This window comes from Dromiciops gliroides, chromosome 1 (genome assembly GCF_019393635.1).
Source record: "Dromiciops gliroides isolate mDroGli1 chromosome 1, mDroGli1.pri, whole genome shotgun sequence".
Classification (NCBI taxonomy): domain Eukaryota; kingdom Metazoa; phylum Chordata; class Mammalia; order Microbiotheria; family Microbiotheriidae; genus Dromiciops; species Dromiciops gliroides.
The window spans coordinates 341,183,402-341,208,522 of NC_057861.1; the positions used below are offsets into that span (position 1 = coordinate 341,183,402).

Sequence of the window (25,121 nt, forward strand, 5' to 3'; positions counted from 1 at the left end):
TCTTTGGCAATAGAATCTCATGAAAACTAACTGATTATTAAAGTATGAAAGGGCCATGATTTGTGTCAGTAAAAGGAATATTGATACACATGAAGTCACTGACCTTTTAAAGGATTTAAAATGTCATTTGATAGTCTGATATTTACACATCATCTGACGATTGACTTTTTATGCTGCTTTTATAAAATAAGAACACAGATATTTGCATTTTATTTGCTGAACATAAAATATTACTTGTTAATCCAAACTATATCACACTAGTCAGAGTTATGGGTGATGATGGGCTATTCAAATCTCTCAGAACATAGTGTCAGTAGGCAGCGGTTAGAGGTTACCTTTCCTTATTGACCAATTTGCTTTCACACTCAGAAAGACTTAATTCACATCAATAGCTAGCTCACTTTCTCACTTTCTCTGGTGGTTCACAAAATGGATCAGTGAAGAAAAGATAGATCAATCAATGTTACTCTTGGAAAGAAAAAATAACATCCCAAAATGCATATCCTACAGGCTAGCAGGGTTATGTCTGTGTGTGAAAGGTATGCTAACATGTTTTCTAGAACAAAAGATATTTGAGGTTTAAGTCCTTTGTTTTGAATAAATCCCAGTACTATGTAATAATTGTCCAAACTCCATAAAATTTTATGTATTCGGTAAAACAGTCTGATGAATGATTCTCCAAAATTTGATAGATGCATAATTTCAGTCAAAATAAGTTTTCAGGGACAAAGGTGTTGTAAATTATATATTAGCTACAACTTACTTGTACTTATTTTAAAACTGTTTTGCTTTATCCAATCCTATAATTTTATTTTCCACTTATATGACATAAAATTACACTCAATATGTACTAGTTGACAAACTAATGATGAAAGAGGTAGGTTATGCATTTTGCCCAAAGCTCAATAGAAGTAGACAAAATTCTGCTATATTTCAGCCAACAGGGAATTTTAATAGAGAATACAGACCCCTTGAATGCAATTTGGGAATTTAAAGTCATGAAATGAAATTGAAAGGATGGATGATCTTGAAACCACAGAGACCCTCTAGGTTTAGAGAGTATTTGGAACAGAAATAACTTCCATGTCATACAAGTCTATAACTTCCTATTCATTTGAAAATATGAAGAGATAAAATCCATCCAACCACAAATATTTATGCATTCTATTCTGTTTTCCAGATTTTTGTGTATCTTTTCTCAGAATATGCATGTAGCATGGATTCCGAATCTTCCTCTCTCAAATAAAGGTACTCGTTCCAGGAACATCCAACTTTATTTACCAGCTCCTTCCTCTTGGAGATGTTTCATGAAGTGGTATAGAAGTAGTTTGAACATCTCAGCCAAGATGCTCCTGGGAAAGAAAGGGATGAAAAGATAATCAAGGAAAGAGTATGACATGTACCATCTGAACACTGAAGAATAAGGAAAATAGGCAGCAGGAACTTCAGATAAGTCTATATGGGATTGGTTTTGTCGTTGTTGTTGTTCAGTGTTTTCAGTCATGTCTGACTCTTCGTGACCCCATTTGGAGTTTTCTTGGCAAAAATAATACTGGCGTGCTTTGCCATTTCCTTCTCTAGCTCATGTGAGGATAAGGCAGCTTAAGCCAATAGGGTTCTGACTTGTTTAAGTTAAGTTCACAGAGTTAGTAAGTGTCTAAGGCCAGATTTGAACTCAGGAAAAAGATTCTTCCTGACTTCAGGCCTGGAATTCTATTCACTGTGTAAATTATCTGCCTTAATAAGATTAGACACACAAGCATCTGAATGGTGAAAGAAAAAAAAATATCCTCATTTCCCCTCTGCCCTCATCCCAGAGAAATCCACTTTGTGAGGTGTGGGTCTGTCTTGTCAAGTATAAAACCAGAAAACGCAGATTATGAAGTGCAAAAGAATATCCATGTGAACCCGAGTTTGAGAGTCTAAATGAAACTATAAGCAGGTTGAGGAGCAACTTAATTACAGGAGAAAATAAAGTCATGCATGGCAGGAGCCCTTTACACCAAGTAGGAAGGACCCTAACTCTGCATGCAAAGCCTGAGATATGTATAGGTTTCATCAAAATTGGGAGGTATAGCAGGGAGGAGGTATAGGGGGAGGAGAAGGGACATTACCTTTCAGAAACTGCTAAAACACAGAAGCAACGTGTTCTTATTTATTATAAGTTGGGGAAGGGGAGTTTGCAACAATCAGGACAAGTTTCAGCCAGTACTAGTCAGTTTTATGGTGGGCTAGCTAAGTAGGGACAAAATCCATAGTAGGGAAGCAAGGTAGGGAAGAAACAAAGGATAACTGACCTGTCAAAGCTGAGCAAGGGTCATATCAGTTACTGATTGACCCACTCCATCTCTAGGCCTTCCATTCTCCTCCTCCAATCCTATGTAATAGGATAATTCAAGGAAGAAAGAGAGGTTAATTTCAGGTTTATACTCACATCTAAGAGTCACAGGAAACCAAGCATGGAGGCACATGCCTGGAAACCTTGATAACAGGAAGGCTGAGGCTTTTATGTTCCTTGAGCTTGAGACTCCTGAGCTACAGAAGAGCTAAAGTGTATCAGGCATCCATACCAAGTCCAATACCAATATATTAAATCTCTGAGAGCAGGGCACCACCAGGCTGCCTAAGAAGGGATGAACCTGAACCATATCTGCAATGGAACAAGTCAAAGCTTCTGTGCCAGTCAGTGGGGAGCCCAAGAAACCTGAGTGAGATAAGGAGACCAAGTCTCAAAAAAGAAATAAAGGGGGCAGCTAGATGGCGCAGTGGATAGAGCACCGGCCCTGGAGTCAGGAGGACCTGAGTTCAAATCCGGCCTCAGACACTTAACACTTACTAGCTGTGTGACCCTGGGCAAGTCACTTAACCCCAATTGCCTCATTTAAAAAAAATTATTTTTATTTCTTTTTTTTTTCTTTCTTTTTTTTTTTTTAGTGAGGCAATTGGGTTTAAGTGACTTGCCCAGGGTCACACAGCTAGTAAGTGTTAAGTGTCTGAGGCCGGATTTGAACTCAGGTCCTCCTGACTCCAGGGCCGGTGCTCTATCCACTGCGCCATCTAGCTGCCCCTAAAAATAAATTTTTAAAGATACATGTATACGTAGATGTGAGTTTTCTTATGTTAACTTGTCCTGTATAGGTCAAGCTATTTGTTCCCATGGGAAAATACTGAAGTGCCATTACTGGAGCAGAGGCCAGCCATGCGGAAAGGTAAACAGAACTCAGTGTCAGAAATCTGTATGGGGGTGGGTCCATCTGTTGGGGGAACTAAAATGAATAATACCTGCTAAGAGAGCTGGTGAAGAGATGCTAAGAGGAGATGATGAAGGCAATCAAAGTGGTTCAGGTAGGAGTAGTATAACAAAAAAGAATGGTCCTTGAGGCTTACTCAGGGTAGCACTATAAATCATGAACACTAGTCCCTAGTATGGGACTGCTTACCAAAGGGTCTACTGTTATGCTCAGTGGCCTCAGACATGAGCCCTACTGGTTTTAGTTCATTCAAAATTAAAACAATTTATGTTTCAAGTCTTATGGGGCAATGAGCTAATAATGGCATTGGCTGGAGAGGGAGGAGGGGTTATCCTTCAGAAGTGGTAGATATCAAAGTTTCCAGATCATCTGGGTGGGAAAAATAAGCCAGGATGGAATTCTGGCACACCAGCTAAGGAAGAAAATTATAAGACATGATTTATACTTTCAATTAATCCACCCTAATACCCTTGTAACTTTCATTCCCATTCTCACATTGCCTAAGTTTATTTTGACTAAGCTTATTTACTAAAAATATATTGCATATTCAGAACATACCACTTATTAGAATCACTGTCATCCTTCTTGTGTCACTACCTGCCACTTTGAGAAAAGTTTGCTCTTGTGTCTTTAGCATTATTTCCCCCACAGTTTCAGCCAGCTGACTTTTTTCATGTTTATCTGACATGTCATCGTGCTCTACTGATGTCAAATCAAGTATCTTGCTTAGAACTATAAGAGTTATCTAAGGTTAACTTATTCTCTTAAAGCCATAAGAAAAGTCAATATCATAAAATGTGACTTTCTGAGATATTGTAGTATGTCACAGAAAATCTTATGTCACAACTCTGCTCTCTGCTATCCCATTAGTCCTATATTTAGGATACACAATCGTGTTTGAATTCTAAAATTTAACTCAATCATGAAAGATCCCCAATAGAGAGAAAGGAGGGAAGTTTGGCCTAATTTGAATACCATTCAAAAGGAGTAGCAATTTTGTTGCTGGCAGAGATGTGTATATAAGTACAGCAACACAGGGCATTGATATTTCCATATATTATTTCATTTGATCCTCACAACTGGCTGGGAGGTAGTTGGTATTATTCTCTCCATTACATAGCTAAGGAAAATCAGGCTTAAAGAGGACAAAAACTGGACCAAGTACACACATGTGGCTGAGGTGATATGCTACTATCAGAGGACATTGGTTTCCCTGCAGCAATGTAGGCATGAGTTGTCCTGGACATACCTTCCTTTGTATGTTCTCTACATAAATATTCTTTGGTCACAGGGGGTGTTCTCTCTATACATATTCCCTGGCCATATATGTCCCTGTATCTGTCTTTCACCTATAGTGGTATGGCAACCTTTACAAGAGCATTCCCTAAGTATATATAAGATGTTGACAAAGGGGAAGAGGAAGAGGAATCTTTCATTGTCATTTGGTTTGAAAAATTGTTTAAATGTGGTCAATGTTGTTTTATAACATGTTGTTGTCTATGTTGTTTGAATAACGGTCAATTATTAAAAAAAAACCAAAACCTGATGTTTCTTCAGGTTGTTTCGTAAGCTGAGCATATTTGTGAGGGCTTGTGACCAGCTGAGTCCCAAGTGCTACTTAAAGTTATGGTCAAGGATTTCTTTGTGTGTGTTTATTAGCAATAATCTTCTGTCAAGGTAATAGAAATATAAATATCACTGGGGAGCCCCTGACATGTTATTGGTTTACCTTTATAACTTTTATTCTTCTGTATGATATTGCTATTTATTAAATGTGTTCTATGGGTGTCAAGCTATGTATAAATAGGAAGATTCCTTGTCTTATTGTTCTTGCTCTCATAATGTATTCAGAATAGTGAAAATCATTTGATTTTTTCATTTGAATTAAGGATGCTGCTGAATAAGAATGCATTAATACCAAAGGACTAATAGAAATAAATGGACTTCTACATGTTTAAAAGAGAAAGCTAATTCTTGTCTAAAAATTAGGATCCAAGTACAGTGGGAAAAGAGCACTGGCCCTACCATTTGCTAATTACATGACCTTAGGAAGAGATTTTAATTTCCCTGAGTCTCATTCTTGTAATCTCAAAAATGCAAATATCTGAGTGTTGTCATAAAGCTCTTTATAAACCCTATAGTTGTAAATATGTATGTGTGTTACTGTTAATTAATATTTTGAATATAGAGTACCTTGTACCCATTTCCTAAAACCAAAATTTTTTGGTGGGGGAGGAATTGAGTTTTCCCTCATGGTCTATATTTCTTACCTATATCATTAACATCTCCATCCTTTATTTAGCTAAAGCTATCTCTCTGTGATCTATAGGAACCTAATGTCTGTGAAAGAGAGAATGAGAAATAAAAGACAAAAAGAGTAATGACCTATCAGATAAAAACCTATGATTAGCTAGTCAGAACTTCAATAATAATTTATTTAGCACTACTTCAATATTGCTTCAGTAGACACTTTGTTATGCACTGGGTTTATAAAGAATGACCAAAACCAGTTCCTGCCTCAAGAAGTTCTTGAACTAATAGTAAAGCCAGACTGCTGGATCTTAAGAGTATCATGGAGGGGAGAAAAGTAGGAGACTAGAGAATTAGGAAAGGGTTTGGATGTGAAAGGTTTTAAAAGACAAATTGAAGATCTTATAGTTTATACTAGAGATATTGGGGAGGCACTAGAGTTTACTTAGTAGATGAGTGACATGTTCATACTGGCACTTTATGAGAATCAATTTGGAGCTGAGTGAAGCATGGGTGGAAGTGGAGAAGACAATTGAGATAGAGAAACCTAATAAAAGACTATGGCATTAGCCTAGGCATGAGATGCTGAGGGCTTGAACAAGGCTGACAAATATTCAAGTGAAGAGAAATATATGGGCATGAGAGATGTTGTGAAGAGACTACAAGACTTGGCAACAAATTGAGCATGTGGGATGAGTACAAGTGAGGAATGGAAAATGACATTGATGTTGGTAACCTGAGCACCTTAGAGAATGATGAATATGGGAATGGAGGAGGGTTTGGAGGGGGGAAAATAATGAGTTCTCTTGGGGGTATGTTGAATTTAAAATGTTTACTGGGGATCAAACTCAAGATGTTGAAGATAAAACTGGTGAAGTGACACTCAAATTTCAGAGAAAGATTAGGTCTGTATATAAAGATCTGGGAATTATCTATAGAGATGATAATTGTACTCAGGAAAATTGATGAGATCACCCAGAAAGACAATTTAGAGAGGGAAAAGAAGAGGCACCAGGAAAGACTAGTGGGCTATACCCACAATTAGTAATCTTGAATCAGGTGAAGATCAAGCAAAGGAGACTTGAAGAATGGCCAATCAGGTAGGAGATGAACCAGGAGAGAGCAATATCACAAAAAGACAGAAGAGGGTGATTGATGGTTTCAATGGCTATAAAGGGTCTGAGACAGGAAGGTCATGCAAATAAATATAGGTGCTTGAATACAGAGAACATCTTGAAATTAGAACAGAGGAGGAAAGAAGCAAAGGAAACACACGTGTTAATAAGTCAACCAAGTTTATCATTACGTTTATAGCAATGGTGCTTGGCTTGAAGTTGGTAGATAATCATATTAATTTATCTTCATAATCACTTAGAAGATGATGACCTAAATCCAAAATGTTTCACCAATCTTAATATCTTTAAAATGCTTATCAAATAAACCTAATATTAGAAAATAAGTTAAGCAACTTAGCCAGTGACAACCAAATAGTAACAGAGCTGAAACTGGAATCCAGATTTTGAAATTGCTAAGCCTGTGCTTTCTCCATTCCATTATGCTTATTAAAGGCAACAATTTAAAACAGAGATAAACATTGTAGATGCATTTATCTCTATTTTAAATTGTTGCCCTGTGTTGCAGGCGTATCAGATGACCTGTCTTTGAATCCTGGCTTGTTCACTAACTTTCCTGTCCACTGGCAAGTCACTTAACCTTTCTGAGCTCCATTCCTGTCCTCCATGAACTAAAGAAGATGTACTGGACATATAAGTTGTTTTTAACCTGAGGTCCATAGACCCCCAAGTTTCAAGGGGTCTGTGATTTTAGGTGGGAAAAAAATCTTTATTTTCACTAATCTTTGGTTTCCTTTGTAATCCTATATATTTTATTTTATGTATTAAAACAACTACTATGTGATTCTGAGAAAGGGTCCAGAGTCTTTATGAGGGTCTCCAAGGGTCTCCACAAAAAACAGTTAAACCCCTGACACTAGGTGATTTCTTGTGTCACTTCCAGTTTTCAATATGAACTTTAGCCAACATTTGAATTTACTTTTCTGAACTCAGAAAACTCAGCAAATCTATCTTTTGTTTTCAATGAAGCATATTTTCTACTATCTTATTTAGTATTAAGTAAAATATTTAAAACATATATTTTTAGTTTGTCTATAATATTCACAGAGAAATCCAATTTTTCTGTCAAAAATATTGAACTGGAATCTTTTTTTTTTTTTTTTTGCAGGCAACGGGGGTAAAGTGACTTGCCCACGGTCACAAAGCTAGTAAGTGTCAAGTATCTGAGGCCGGATTTGAACTCAGGTACTCCTGAATCCAGGGCCGGTGCTTAACCACTGCGCCATCTAGCTGCCCCCGAACTGGAATCTTAAGGCAAGTGCTTTGCAAATCTTAAAGGTTATATAAATATGTTACTAATACTATCACCATCATCATCCTCATCACTGAAAGCACAAAGACACAATAATGGAAAACATGCTGGTCAATGTCCATTTACTACTTTCCCTTTAGGTAGAGGAGACAGCAAACCTTTGTGAGGCAGATGCCTGTAGCTGTCCGCTACCCACCCTGTGCAATCAGTGCAGGTCTAATGCTAACCAGCTTCAATGCAGTCCTCATATTCCTCAGAAGTTGCTTCATTATTTATTAGAGAAAGCAATCTGGCATGCAGTATGTTATCAACAGCCCAAATCCAATACTGAAAGGTCACCACAGCAAACACCCTAAAGAAAAGGTGTTAAAGCAAATAAGAATACACCTTTTTAATTTGGACTGAATTGATTAAATAACAATTGAATGGTGTCACAGGTCAGAAGACTTTGAAACAGAAGGTCAGCTTGATAGAAAGGAGCCTGGGGCAATGGTCACAGGGTATGCTCTGAGGCCTAAGGCTGAAACCAAATCATTGTGCTCCTTCATGCCCTTAGCCCATGTCATCTAGAATGAAGAAATGTCTAAACAGGACGGAAAGCACTCTAAATAGAGCTTTGCACATTGCTAAAGGCAATGGAGTTTAGAACTGATTGCTTTATTTGAAGTTGAAGTACCAAGCATCTCTCAAATATTTATAAAAGGCCAGAAATAAACCCAAGTGTCAAACAGTTCATTCTGTGCAGCTATATTCACCGATATATTGCTTCTGTACATGCCCATCTGCTTCAAGACTACACTTCTCTTCACTCAGGCTGTTTTGAACGAGAAGTTTGGAGGCTTTTATACCTTTTTTATAAAAGCACAAATCATATCAATATAAAGCTGGGCTTTCATCGGACTACAGAAACTGCATAGCTATGATACTCACCAATCTCCCTGAATTCAAAAGACAATTGCATACATGTGAACTATGTTGAGGGGGAATTCAGTGTTAACTGGCATTTAAAAATCATTTTCCAATTATCATCTCATTTGAGCTTCCAAATAACCTGAAAGATAGATACCAGACATCACTCTCCAACTGACTACATGAAAAATCCAAAGCTCAGAAAAGTTTTGGTTTATTCATTGTCACACCTCTTCTAGGTCTCAGAGATAGGTATTGAACCCAGGACTTCCAAATTTCCTTCTCTTGTCATTGATATCACTAGAATTTCTGGATATAAATTAAATAATAGCAAGGACAGTGAGCATCCTTTCTTTGCATTTATATTTTTTGGGGGAAACTTCTATAATATCCCCATTGCACATGAAGCTTGCTTTTGATTTTAGAAAAATAATTCTTATTATATTAAGAAAATCCTATGCCTATCCTTTTTATTTATTTTCCATAAATGTGTGTTGTCCTTTGCCAAAGACTTCTCCCTGTGTTTATTGAGACAATATGTGGTTTGGGATGTTTTTTGTTTATAATACGCTATTCCAAAAGCTCTTGCGTTTAGGGTCCTGGGACTTTCCAATCAGTCTGAAAGGAAGATAGTGGTCAAAGTGGTCTTGGTGGTTTGATTTCCCTGGCACACGCTGCCTTCTGTCTCTCCCTCAGAGTATGTCTCCTTCATTCTACTTCAGCTAGGCTGCCTTGCCTGTCCTGTGTCTGGTTGTTGGTTGACAGTGAGTGGGGATGGCTGGCAGCTACTTCACAAGATTTGCTTCCCTGAATAATGCCTGTGTAGGCTGAGTTGAAAGCAAGAAAGGTCTGGGGTGTGCTTTTACACTCTCAGGAGTTCTTTGCCTATCTGCCTATTGGTATCAGTTGGTCAATAAGTGTTTCCTAGGCATATTATTTGCCTGCAGATCCACTTAAAGTTATTAGAAACTATATTGGATAAGATATTCAAAAGAACTTAATTTTAAGCTACTAGACTAATTCATATCTGCATCAGGATTAGAATGCATCATGAGCTTTATTTAGGCCAGCTCTTCTTTAACTTTTTTCCACTAGCAACCTCTTTTTCGGCCACGGAAATTTTTACATGGCCCTGGGTATATAGGTATATAAAATCAGTATGCATAACCTTTTAGCATTGTTAAATTTTTTTGTAACTGCCACATTCACTTACTCAACCCCATATGGGGTTGACACCTACAGTTTAAGAAACTAGGCTACCTAATTATTGGATACTAATGTTGTCAATTAAAAATAAATAAAATATAAAGGAAACTTTATTCCCCTGAAATTATAAACTATCTCAAAAATGTATGGGTGAGGATGTGTAATTCTATAATGTTTTGATTTATCCTTAGTACAAGTCACAGGTTTTATGTTAACATAAATATTAGTCAAGAAAAGGAAAAAAAAATCTGGCTTGCATTGGTTTTCAAAAAGTTTTACTATCACACATATGTTGCATGGAATTCCCACCTGGGATCAGCATATTAGTATATTGTTTCTGGTTTAAAACTGTATCCTAAAAATAGGGCCTTTGATACCTTCAATAAACATATGAATTTATATTTGGGAAATGGACATATTATATTTTAGGAAATATACTCTATGTGTGTCCATCTCAAAAAATATTTTTGAATTCAAAGTTTGGACACTTAAGTTACCTAGAGGTTGGATTCTCCTCTTTCCTTCAAAAAGACAATATAACAGAATGTTTGCAATGCAGTCAAAGACTCATTAAGGGCAAATGTAAATGTCTAAACACTTTTATTACTAAAGGGGAAAAAGGACAGATCACAAAATTGGCCACACCAATTTAAACAAAATTAGAAAAGCAAAATATAAAAGACAAAAAATGAAAAATACTAGCAGTCAAATAAAAAAAATTAAAATCATGATAAGCCTAGGAGGTGTTGTTAAATATATATATATATATATATACATATATATATATACATAGACATACATATACATATACATACATACATGTATATGTATATACACATATACATACCTGTATATATGCAAACATAGACATAGATATATTAAAAAATAGAGAAACAACTAGTTAATCTGATGGGGGAAAAAAGACAGGAAAACCAAACTGTCATAGGGAATTTTCAAAAATGACAACAAATGAAAAGGAAAAGAAATAGAATTATTAAAATATCTTACATAATTATTTCCCCACCAAAATCGACCATTTAAATAGATAAATACCTTTTAAAAAACAAAAAAATACCTATCTCATAAGGACTAAAATAAAATGTAGCATTTAAATGACTAGATTTCAGAAAAATAAATTTCATAAGCTATAAATTAACTATAATTGATTTATAAATGATTTTCTATCAAACTTCCAAAGAACAATCAACTCCCATTTTAAATAAGTTACTTGGGAGGGAGGAGAGGAGAAGATATTCTACAAAACTCCTGAGACAAAGATGGTCTTGATGAGATATCTAAACAAGGAAAGAAGAATGAGAGAAGAAAAGTTTTTGCCAATATCTCTAATCATTTTCAATGTAAATAATTTAGAAAATATTTTTTAAAAGGCTAATGTAACATATTAAAAATATTCATTATTACTAAGTTAAAGTTAAAGGAGGAATTTAAGGTTGGTTCAATATTAAGCTAACTGTCACCATACTGATTAAAAACAAAAACAGACTATATTGATTAAAAACTATAAAAATCTAATAATCATACCAACAGATTAAAACAAATTTTGAGAAAATATAATGTCCTTTTATGTTTAAGAAAATGCTGGAAAACACAGGAATAAGTGTTGTTTAAAATGGTAAATAGTATCTAGCTAAAATCACAAGCAAGCATCAAAATTGATGGAGAATTACAAGATGCCTTCCAATAAAAACAGGTATAAAATAAGGGGTGTCCATTGTTACTAATTATAGAAATTTAGCTAGAGAAATAAGATTTAAAAAAAAATAAATAAATTTAGAAAATAAGCATAGACAAGGGGCAGCTAGGTTGCACAGTGGATAGAGCACCAGCCCTGGATTCAGGAGGACCTGAGTTCAAATCTGACCTCAGACACTTAACACTTACTAGCTGTGTGACTCTGGGCAAGTCACTTAGCCCCAATTGCCTCACCAAAATAAATAAACAAACAAACAAACAAATAAATAAATGAATGGATGGATGGATGGATGGATGGATGGATGGATGGATGGATGGATGGATGGATGGATGGATGGATGGATGGATGAATAGATAGATAGATAGATAGATAGATAGATAGATAGATAGATAGATAGATAGATAGATAGATAGATGTAAGGAATTGATTATGATTTGGGGTTCTCATAACCCTATCTTTGCTTCATTATTGTCAGACTAAAAAAAATGTAAGCTTGAAAAGCCCATGTGGGTGTGCTGAGCCAATTGAGAGAAACAGGGAAGGAAGGGACAGTTAGAGGAGCTGTTGGTTTTTGACGTTCAGACCAGAAGAGACTACACAGCTAATTCTCATTAGAGCTACAGATTTTGGGTGGTGGTGAGTTTGTGTTTTTGAGGCAAAGCTAGCTCTTTGGAACTAGCTGGGCTGATGGCAGGTTTGGCATGCTTGGGGCCTTTTTACCCCAGAGATTTAAATTATTTCTCATTGTCCCTAGCTCTATTAATCTTGCTTGTGTTTTAAATTTTAAATTTGTGCCGTTAATAAACCTGTTTTGTTTTTGAAAGAGGCTGTTTCTTTTCTTACCCCAATACTACAGCTGAGCTGCCCAATAAACTCTTCTCATACTAAATTTGGCCCTTACATAAGCATAGGCAAAAAAGATATATAAAAAACATTTTTTTAAGAAGATGATATGATGGTTTGTATAAAGAATTTGGGATTCAACTAAAATTAAGTGAAACAAAAAATTGAGTAAAGAAGCATACTATAAAATATAACCACAAATCATCAGCTTTTCTATACACAACTAATAAAAGTGAGGAAAAAATAAAAAGAAATTCCATTTTAAATTGTTGTATATTGCATAAAATATCTGGGAGGTTATTTACCAAGAAAGACATCAGACATATTTGAACACAACTTCAAAACACTATTTATAGGGGAAAAAATATTTGAATTGTGGAGGAATTAGTTGCTGATGGTTTAGCTACACTAAAATAGCAAAAATTGCTAAACTATATTAACTTATAAATTCAATCTCATATTTAACTAACAAAGGATTGTTTTATAAAGCTAGACAAAAATAATAACAACATTTGTCAGGATAAATAAGCAAGCAAACAAAAAAAAACCCTTAAGGAATATTTGCGGAAATATAAAAGAACTGAGAAGGAAATAGGCCTAACAATACTAAATTTTAAACTAGACTATGAAGCATTAATCATAAAAATGATTGATACTGGTTTTAAAAGGAGAAAAGTTAATCAATGGAACAAATTAATTATACAAAATTTAGATCAAGTAAACACTTTAACAGGGGGTTTTGATAAAATAACAAGTACTTTTTAATAAATGTCCCACCCTCCATTGAGCATATCTTTTAAAAAATATCTATCTATCAACATAGCCCAGCAAAACAAATTCCCACCTTAACTATGTCCAAAAATGCATGTCTTTCCAGATTTTACAATATTCATCTCTCTTTCAGAAGGAGAATATATTTCATCTTCATTCTTGCAGATTCATTTACCTTTGTGTTGATCATAGCTCGAAGTCTTTCAAAGCTGTTTTGCTCTATAATGTTATCAATACAAACATTGTTAGGCTAGTTCTGCTCACTTCTCTCTGTATCAATTTATAAAGGTCTTTACTGTTTACTTTGTGATGGTCCATTTCATTTCTGATGGCACAATCATATTCCATTATATTATGTAACGATTAGAATGACACCACCTGCTGGAAACTTACTGTAGAAGAGTTCCGCCCACGAAGTGAAGGTCTTAGAGGGCAAGACCAGGAGTCTTTTCTTTGGGCATCAGGAAGTGACGTTGGATAGTGGGAGGAAGAGGGAAGAGACTGGGGCTCGGTTTCACTCTCTTTCCTGAGGACACTGGTGGAGAAGGGAGCTAGAAATGTGCTCTCCCTTTAATATATAGGAATCTAGGCCTTTTCTTTTCTCTTTACCAAAGTCTCATTCTCCTTAATAAATGCTCAAAAGTCTAACTCTTGCTAAAGCTTATAATTTATTGACGACAACTCATTGAATATTTTAGACAGTTTAGCTAGAATTTTAGCCCTTAATAATTAATATAACCCAATCTGTTTACCAAGTTCCCAATAGTACTGCCCCTTGATTTCCAAGATATGACTACCATGATAAGAATCACTATAAATATTTTTATACATTAAATATAATTTTTTCTGGTTTTAGGAGGACATAAGTCTATCAATGTCATATCTGAGTCTCTCCAATTAATTTTGATCCTTTTGTGTGGTTCTTTATTGTATATTTTTGTACTATGCTCCTTAAAGTATGTTTAATATTTCTGCATTAGTTGATGAGGGTAAAATTATCTATCTTTATGAAGTTTGCCAGGTTAGTTGTTACTGATATGTGAGATACTTCATGCATTCACCTATTTTTTTTTTCTTTTTGCTTTGTTTTAATACATTTCCTTGTCTCCTGGAGTTATTATCTTCTGTTTGGTCTATTCTAATTTTCTAAAAGTATGTTACCTGGGTTGGGTTTTGTACTTTGGGTATAAATCTGCTATTGTCCTTCCAGGGTTTTTCCTCCAAAGTTCTGTCTCTTAAAAATTGATCTCTCAGTTGCCTTATTTTATTTATTTATAAAGTCACTTTTATATATTTTTTTAATTTCTTCTATGAATTTTAGTTGATCCATGGTGTCTTTTTCATTGAACATTTTTTTATAGATGTTTGGGATTCATTCTTTTACTCTTGGTTTATATCTTTAATGTCACTTATCATAATGGCACTTTGCCATGATAGGTTTTTGGTTTTTTTCTTTACTTATTCTTTCAAGTTCACTTCCTGAATTGGGACTTCATGTGAGATTATTTCAGAAGGAAATGTTTATTCCTGACATATATCTAATATTTAGGAGACCTGAGAGAATATATATTCTCTCAGGTCTCCTAGATATTAGATGCTATATTCTGCAGGGACCATATGAGTAACTAAGACAAGAGATGTGCAAAATTTTGAGCTTTCTGATATAGGGTAAACTCTTTTCATTCTCCTTATATTGTGAGCTTTTTGACCTTCTGTCCTCAGTTTGGGTCTGGGTGACACATCTGTAGTCTTATCCTTGGTAGGATCTCAAGTAGACTGATGTTGGCCCTAGCACCTATCTGTAAGTTAGAAGGCTCTGTACTTTCAAAGCAACAGAAATCTAGACTCCCACTTGGTCTGTGCTCCCTGCTCTGGTGACTCAGCTAAAAGCTTTGCTTCAAACCAGGATGGCAGGTGGATCTCAGACCCTGCTTTGGAATCAGAGATGCATAGCTGCTTCTTGTTTCTCTTTTTGCTCTTGCCCAGTACATAGTTCTGATTCTATGTAGGCTTACAAGACCTAAACAGCAAGGTCTCTTCCTCATTCCAAACTGGATCTGTGACCCAGATCTGGGGTGAGAGGAACAGATTGCAGTTGGCTCCTGTTTCTGTTCCCTAGAAAGCTAGGAGTACATTATACATAGCTAGAGACTCAAGTTCAGTCTCTAGAGTGGAAAGCTCTGCAGGGAATTCACCTCCCCTCCATAGCTAAACACTATCACCAGTACCCACAGAGCTCACTTATTTTTTCCTTGAGTTCCTAGATCAGAGATTGGTCTCACACTTTTTTTTTCAGGGAAATGAGGGTTAAGTGACTTACCCAGGGTCACACAGACAGTAAGTGTCAAGTGTCTGAGGTTGGATTTGAACTCAGGTTCTCCTGAATCCAGGGCAAATGCTTTATCCACGGTGCCCCCACACTTTTTCTAAGTCTTTTTTTCATTTTGTTGTTGAGGATACCTGGGCTGTATGGCTTTTTTTCAATCTGCCATATGTTCTGGACTTTCTTTGGTCTCTCATTGGATCAATCGGTTATGAATTTCAGGTTCTTGCTAGAGTAGTTATGTAGAAGCTGGACAGTTTGTGACTATTCAGATGGAAGTTATTGACATATATGAACTTTGTGTTCATTGCATATTCATGAGCTGAGTCACCCCTCCTTAGGGAGATCGATGGACTATGACTTCCAGGGGCTTACAATATTGTCCCATGATTCAAAGCTGATATATGTATTTTCTTCATTTGGACCTCTACTTTCATTAATGTACGTAGTTCCCTGGTGAAGGAATTCCCTTTACTATAGTAGATCAACTGTGCAACAAATTCCTGTCCTAGAAAGTTGGGAAGAATGTCAGTGTTAAAAAGAAAGGAATTTAATTTCAGTCCCAGAAAATAAATGATAATATATGCCTTCCTGCTCTTATCATAGAATTATAGGTACAGAATATATATGTATATATGTATGTATGTATGTAGAAACACATATACATATGTATGTATGCGTGCACACCCACACCCACACCCACATATATATATATATATATATATATATGTGCACACACACAGTTGGACAAGATTGCAGTATCAAATGATTTTCCTTAACTGTTTTCTTTATCATAATGGAGGGTTCAAAGTTAGAGGCAATTTTCTGAGAAATGATAATGATGTAAAAATAAAAGGCATCAATAAAAATAATGAACATAAAGAAACTCCAAGATGAGATTTTGATCACTGAAAACTGTACAAATTCCCAAATACAATCAAATCCAAGATCTTTCACACAATCTTAAATTTTATATCTGTAGTTGCTGTTCAAGATATCTACATTAATAAACTAACACATTAGGATGCCATCCAAAAGCAAATCATGATTAGGAGAATCTGAATTCTTTATATACTTTTTCCTGTATTTTTTTTTTTTTAGTGAGGCAATTGGGGTTAAGTGACTTGCCCAGGGTCACACAGCTAGTAAGTGTTAAGTGTCTGAGGCCGGATTTGAACTCAGGTACTCCTGACTCCAGGGCCGGTGCTCTATCCACTGCACCACCTAGCTGCCCCTTTTTCCTGTATTTTTAAAAAATCTACTGATCTATCTGATCGAAATGTTCTTGAAAGGGCAACATTTTTGCTATCTTAAAATATCACATAAACTTTATAGGCTGAACTGTAGGCATAAGGCCATAAGGGATCTCCATTTCTAGAGCTTGCAATTTTTTTTGAATATCCACTGTGATTTGAACCTTTTGAAGGTGTTATTTGTTTCAATTATTGGGGTTCAACATTGTTGGTACTTGTTATTAGAAGGCACTTTTATTTCAGTTCCTGCTATTAAATGATATCTCCCACATGATTAGAGTTAGTAAATCAAGATCAGAACCAATTGCAGCCATATCTTGTTTTCATAATTAGCATGATGCCAGAATTGCTGAGAGTAAATTGAATTTTTGGTAATTGAATCAGAAGGATGCAGGATTGTTTTACTCATGCCTTGTACAAGGTAACATTGTTTTATACAAGAGAGAAGGATAGAGTGCCTGGTTCTCATCTGTGGTTTTGGAAAAGCTTGCAGTCTTGTTCATCATCGTGAAAAGAATGACAAGAGGAGGGATTGTTTCATTCTTGATATTTATAGCCTCAGTATCGTGGCACATACTAGGCACTACTAATTAGTCGCTACTTTATTTGAACTAATTGATTGATTTTCTCAGGAATGGATTGAAGTCGAGGTAAAGCTAAACACTAGAATGTGAACCTGACTAATTTACACTGAAGTGGAGGCTGGTGTAAAGATGGAGTCACTCATGTCAATCAATCAATAAGTATTTTTAAAATTTCAATTCACAAGAAACTACATTTCTAACAGGGTCCTTTTTGCTTTGGCTACACAAGTACTATCATAAGATTCAAATGTATTAAGATTTTCTTAAAATGTTTTGCAGTGGAGCAGCTAGATGGCACAGTGGATAGAGCATTGGCCCTGGAGTCAGAAGTACCTGAGTTCAAATCCAGCCTCAGACACTTAACACTTACGAACTGTGTGACCCTAGGCAAGTCACTTAACCCCAATTATTTCACTAAAAAAAATGTTTTGCAGTATGAATGAAGGAGAAAAATGAAGATCTTCCAAGAAATAAATTGCCAAAAATAGCTCAAGATAGAGTTAAGGGGAGGTGTCTTAGCAGTTTGAATTCCTTCAGCGAATTTTCATCCCCAACAAATAATAAATAAATCTTTCTCTCTTACCTAGGAAGACTACACCTTTTTGTTTTTGTTTTGTTTTTGTGGTGTGTTTTTTGGTTTTTGGTGGGGCAATGGGGGTTAAGTGACTTGCCCAGGGTCACACAGATAATAAGTGTCAAGTGTCTGAGGCTGGATTTGAACTCAGGTCCTCCTGAATCCAGGGCCGGTGCTTTATCCACTGTGCCACCTAGCTGCCCCCAAGACAACACTTTTTAATAAAGATTAAAATGCTTCTTGCTCAACAAAAATGGCCGGATGGAGAATAAAACAAACCAATACTATAGAACTGAAATAACTGAATTGTGCTACAGTCTGTTTAATTATCTTGTGTATTATATTGACCAAATTGGTTCGGAGCAAAGAAATATCATAATAGGTTTCATGATCAAGGTAACACTTGATCTGGTACTTCAAGAAAGTATACATGTGGAGTTGGTGAATCCTATCTAGTTGATGTGACATACCTGTTTTAATCACCTCACCTTGACCTGGAAATAGTATAGAAGTCTTAGCTAGAACAAGGTAATCCCAAGAAATAGCATCTTCAGTTGTCATGGAATCTTAAAATCAAAACCTTCCAAAAGGGAAAGAATCTTAGACATTGTTCAGTCCATCTTACACTTACACAGCATCTTTTCTCTTTATAATCCTGATCATTCAACCTACACTTCAGTCTCTAGACACTCATGAATTCCAAAGTGTCATTCATCTCTTTAACAACTCTACTTATTAGAAAAAACATTATTCTGTGAATATCATTGTGTAAATCAGAAGACAACTAACCTGATTATCAGTTTCCTGGGGAGTGTGTATGCCTCTTCAGGCTAGATTGCATAATAGAAGGAACACTGAAGTCAGAGACAGAAATCTTCAGTTTTAGGCCTTCCTCTATCTGTAATTTTCTGTGCAGCAAATGGCAAACCTTCTACCACTTTGTACCTTAATTTCCTTATTCATATAATGATGATCATCTACATGTTCTCTAAGGTTCCTTTAGTTTTAATGTCCTTGATTTTATTTTTAGACTGTTGCTTTGAACTAAAGTTTTTCAACTAAAAAGGAAATTTTCTGATACCATCATGACAGTTTTAAAATCCCAAAACATAACTGTTTTAAACATTTAAATGTGGAGAATAAATACATAGAAGCATCTCCTTAGCTTCATTCATCTTAGAACATCAATCTTACACCTCATTTAAGGGGTTTTATTGCCAGTGTGGCAAAACGCCTACTTCACTGTAAAGTCACCTCATCCATCAAGAGGTCCCATCTAAGGAAAGCTTTATGTGTGGTGCTTTTTATAGAATATTATCCAGAATTTTAAATTGTCATGTGAAATAAATTAAAATGCCTATAATTACCACACCAAAAACCCCTTTGCTATAACCATGAGAGGGGGGTTGATTTTATAATAATATAATTTTTTGAACTAATACAATGTTTGCCATTGTAGTTTACCTTTTTGAATTCTAAGAACTCTAGTATTTTTAAGCATACTATGCTATAGGGAACATTTCCTTTACTAGGTAATTAGGCCTAGTGATAAGCAGGGCATCCAAATAGAAAACCTGACAACAATGTTACCTGTATTTTGAAAACTTTATTTCTTTAATAAGTTGAAGGGTGGGAAGGTATACATCCAAATGCGCTAAAGAAAGTTGAAATGAAAACTTCCTTGGTATGCTGAGTTCAATATTCCCTGCCATTCTTCTTCCCTTTATTTTAAAAAAATTCCCATAGCATTACTTCCTTTCATAGTTCAAATGTCAAGCTTCCCTTGCTCAGTTGTCAGGGCCATAAACAGAAGCAGAGGGAGACCCCTGAGCAGTTGCCTTTAACTCAGTGACCCACAGTTCCCTTTGTCTTTGCTTATTCCTATGTTAGTGCCTGCTGATTCAGGTGGGGGAGGGAAAAAAAATTTGCTGGGCAGTTGGTCATGCATAGTACAGAGGAAAAGGTTTTAGGCCTCTTGTAGAGAACACAGAAAGCTCCTCATTTTCCTCTTGTGCTTTTTTTGTGGGGTAAGGGATGGAGATGTGGGAGTGACATTTTTCCCGTTCTAATTAGCTGATGGCTTCAAAAGTGATCTTCTCTAAATCTCTGGGAAAAAAGAAATTATCTATATATAATGATCATTTAAAAAGTCCTGGTTCATGGAGAAAAAAGTTTTCTGTTGATTATATATGGGAAGAAATTATAACTGTTTGTACTCTTTTTTTGACCTATGTGTCAAAAGGAGCAATTGATGCATTAAAAGCCTAAAAGCTAAAATAAAGATTAGGTGTAAAGTGCTATTGATCGTTTTACCTAAAGAAGCTAAAACAGATTCCACTTGGCTGCCAGGTTGTATTTTCAGCTGTTTACCTAAATCACACAGTTGAAAACTCCACAATGGATCCTTGAGTTTGATTGAAAATATCAAAGGAGATTGAGAAAGATAGTGATAACAACTATTAAAAACAGTGATGACCTGGCTAGTCTACAGGCTACACTCCCTGAGACAAATTTAAAAGGTCCAAGGGTGTAATTGGTGACAATATTCCTACAGGAATTAATTCTTGTCCCTCCTTGACAAGAAGGAGAAAAACAACAACTACCACCCTACATTCCCCAGATACTCCACTTTCTAGTCTGATAGAAAGCATGGTCAAACATGAAGATGGCATGATACTTTTGAAAGTGACCAGAGCTGGGTACACCCAAGGGAATAATTATGAATACTAAACCATCAATCTATAGTACTACAAAATAAAATTGCTATAGGTATACTTGTCATGATTCCTCCCTGTTCTATCACTGGTAATACTTAGAAATACATCCCTAATTTAAACACTGAAAAAAAAAGATGATATAAGATGGGATTAATTAGGTAACAAACCTTTATGAAGTACATGCTATGTACTAGGAAATGTGGTGAGCACTGGGGATACACATACAAACAAAAAGATAGTACTACCTCTCATGGAGCTTACATTCTATTGGAGAAGACAACATAAAAGGAAGATGAGGGGCAGCTAGGTGGCTCAATGGATAGAGCACCGGCACTGGAGTCAGGAGAACCTAAATCCAAATCCAAATCCAAATCTCAGACACTTAACACACACTTACTAGCTGTGTGACCCTGGGCAAGTCACTTAACCCCCAATTGCCTCACCAAAAAAAAATTGGTTAATTAAAAAAAAAAAAGAAGATGAAAAGCTGAGGGAGTGGAAGCTATAGGTATTGGGACATGGTGGCAAAGTCTGGAGAGTCAGAAGCTGTACGATAAATGAAACATGGCTGCCCTTGGCTTTCTTCACAATGGTGGCTCAGGAGAAACTCATCAATAAGAAGAAGAGCTCAGGGGTAGATATGAGAACTTATGGATGAGAAGGGAGCTGAGAAGAAAAGAGACAAAGTCAGAGAGTTAGAAGCAGCACTAGGAAGAGTGGAGGATGGAAGGCCTGGGCCCTTCTTTAAAACTCCCTGTGTACAGAGGTAGAAACTTTTTTTTGGTGGGGGTAATCGGGGTTAAGTGACTTGCCCAGGGTCACACAGCTATTAAGTATCAAGTGTCTGAGGCCAGATTTGAACTCAGGTCCTCCTGAATCCAGGGCTGGTGCTTTATCCACTGTGCCACCTAGCTGCCCCCAGGTGGAAAATTTTTAACCTCTGATACACACAGACTCATAAGATAGGAAAGATTCAAAAGGTATTGTCAATGGTGAAGATACTGTAAACTCTGATTCAGATTCATCATTTCAAAATCTTTTGATATATTTTGGTGAATCAAACAATATACAGAATAATTTAATGTCCATTTTTCCCTCAGGGATATATTCAATTTGTTGTTGTTGTTCTATCATTCAGTTGTGTTCTACTCTTTGTGACCCCATGTACCTTAGCATGTCTTTCCAGTGTGTCATATCTTTAAGCATTTTTAAATAGTCCTGATAAGTGTCAGGTGATACCTCAGAGTTCTTTTAATTTGTATTTCTCTAATCAATAGTGATTTAGAGCTTTTTTTTCATATGGCAATAGATAGCTTTGATTTCTTCATCTGAAAACTTCCTGTTCATATCCTTTGACCGTTTCTCAATTGGGCAATGACTTGATTCATATAAATTTGATGTAGTTCCTGATATATTAAGACATTTATCAGAAATACTTGCTATAAAAATTGTCTCCCAGCTTTCTGCCTCCCTTCTTTGTTTTTTCAGGGCAATGAGGGCTAAGTGACTTGCCCAGGATCACACAGCTATTTAAATGTCAAATGTCTGAGGCTGGATTTGAACTCAGGTCCTCCTGAATCCAAGGCCAGTGCTTTATCCACTGTGCCACCTATCTGCCCTCTGCCTCCCTTCTAATTTTGGCTGCATTGCTTCTGTTTGTACAAAACCTTTTTAATTTAATGTAATCAAAATCATCCATTTTGCATTTCACAATCTTCTCTATCTCGTTTGGTCATAAACTGTTCTCCTTTCCAAAGATCTGAAGTAAACTATTCTTTCCTCTCCTAATTGACCTATGGAATCACCTTTTATGTCTAAATCATGTACCTATTTTGACCTCCTATTTTAATATAAGATGTAAGATGTTGGTCTATGCCTAGTTTCTGCCATACTATCTTCCAGTTTTTCCAGCAGTTTTTGTCAAATATTGAGTTCCTATCCCAGAAGCTGGAGTCTTTGGGTTTATCAAACAGTATATTACTAAAGTCATTTACTACTGTGTTTCCTGTGCCTAACCTATTACATTGATCCACCACTCTATTTCTTAGCCAGTAGCAAAGAGTTTTATGACTGCTGCTTTATAGTAAAGCTTCAGATTTGGTACAACTAGCCCACCTTCCTGTGCATTTTTTTCATTAGTTCCCTTGATATTCTTGAAAGACTCTACTTGTTGTGCCTGCCCTGGTTCTAATTTCAGTCCCATTCTTTCTCTCCTTTCCTATGCTAGTTCATGAAAAAATGCACTCCCTTCTTATTCACTTGTTCTCCACCAATATTTATGTACTTCTACCTCTTTATTAAACTATGAGGCACATGGTTTCTCCAGTGTGCTTTTCACAAATGCCTGCAAAGGCAAAGTCTGATAAACAAGCCAGTCCACTCAATTATGTTAGGCTCATCGCCAGCACAAATCCATTACAGCTAACTGCCAATTAGTTACACACAGATTATGTATCTGATGGCTTAGACACAAGCTCCAGGATCTGTCCTAGTGTCCAGCACATACACTGCCCATGTTGGCTGAAGCAATGACTGTGCTCCCTAGTGCAGATAACTTTGCTACCGGGAATAGGCTATGGGCTTTCAGTTCTGACTTGGTTTGGGACAAAAGGAATACAATAACGGAAAGTTAAGGGAACTTGTCAATGAGGCTACATAAAAATTCGGTAAGTACTTCCTAAAGTCTTCGGTGAGTCCAGCATTTACCAAAACCCTTTGGAGGAGACAAAGAGGTATGAGGCAAGGTCCCTGGCATTGGGGATAAATATAATTTTACTACATAGGAAGCTATCAGAAAAAAGCATAAGATTAGATAGATAGATAGACAGATTGATTGAGATATATCTATATATCTACATAGATATACACAGACATATATACACATGTATATGTATATACATATATATTATATATACATACATGTGTATTTGTATATATGTATACAAATGTGTATTTGTATACATACATGCACGTGTATACACACATGTGTATATGTATACATACACATGTATGTATATATGTATACATGCATGTGTATATATGTATATATGTGTGTATATATATATATATACAAATGCATATATACAGAGAAATTTTATTGGGTGGCTCAGGTTAGAATTGCCAAAAAAGTTCTACAAAAGAATTGATAACTCTGAGCAATTCTCTTAACTTTTCTGCATCTTACTTTCCTCATTTCTAGAGTGAGAGTAGTTGACTAGATGATCTAAAAGATTCCTGATGCTATCATCAATTTCAGGTTAAAGTTATTGCAGAAGGCTTCATGGAGAATGGGGCTTGAGCTTTGTCTTGATACTGATTTCAATTAGGCAAAGACTGGGGTTCAGGTGGACCTTGAAGATAAAGAGGGAATAGCATGAGCTAGGAAGAGAAGAGGATGAAACACAGGGTTCATTCTAGAAAATAAGTAATGGGAAATACACCCAGATTGGGGTTGGGGGAGAAGCCCTGAAGTCCAATTCAGAGAACTTTTATAGCCAGTAAGCAACTGTGGAGAAATAGGGAGACATTAAAGGTTTGAGGGATAATGGAATGATGAATGCACCATTTTAATAAGTTTAATTTTCCAGTGATGAGGAAGTTGATTAGAGTGGCAACCATGGGGATGGAGAGGTGTAAAAGGCATTATAAAGGAAGTGGGGGAGAAAGGAGTAGAAATCTAAGTGATTAAACCCACAGAAAACAGACTTACCCTTAGCACACACTTACCCCATATGCTCTTCTTCCTTCTTAAAGCTTTTCCTCATAGCACACAGCTGTTCAATCCCTCAGGCAGATTCATAGTCACTCTTAATCCACTCCACTTTTGTCACACCAAGGCCCAAATGGGCTGGCATAGCTGCTGAGCTCCACTACTCTCTCATTCTCTAAGCTCACTGGAGTGCACCCTCAGAAAACAAATCTTGCCACTATTTCTGACCTGTTACAAGCCACCATGATTGCAGTTTCCATCTCAGGCTCTCAGCCCTGAGGTTACTGTCGGGTGCTCTTAAATACTTTCAGTTGAACTTGAAAACATCAGCTGCAACTCAGTAAGCTTTGGCACAGCAGGGACCTGGGAAACAAACCTTCCTTTTCTCCTTTTAATTTCATTGCTTCCCAGGTTCCATAAGATCTTCTTTCCGCAGTCTTACCTTGTACTACTGTGCCTTACTGTAAAGACATCTGGCCACAGAATCAGGAAGACTTGAGTTCAAGACCCACCTCTGGGGGCAGCTAGGTGGCAAAGTAGAAAAAAGCACCAGCCCTGGATTCAGGAGGACCTGAGTACAAATCCGGCCTCAGGCACTTGACACTTACTAGCTGTGTAACCCTGGGCAAGTC

At 36.3% G+C, this 25,121-nt stretch overlaps 1 long non-coding RNA gene across 1 annotated transcript; it reads right to left on the reverse strand.

Annotated features, from left to right (window-relative positions):
• Positions 1-906: 906 nt before the first annotated feature.
• LOC122738159 lies at positions 907-24,682 on the reverse strand. Its single transcript, XR_006354631.1, has 3 exons — positions 24,507-24,682; positions 2,298-2,377; positions 907-1,352 (listed from the first exon to the last, which is right to left on the reverse strand). It is a non-coding gene; the product is annotated as an uncharacterized LOC122738159 (long non-coding RNA).
• Positions 24,683-25,121: the final 439 nt, after the last annotated feature.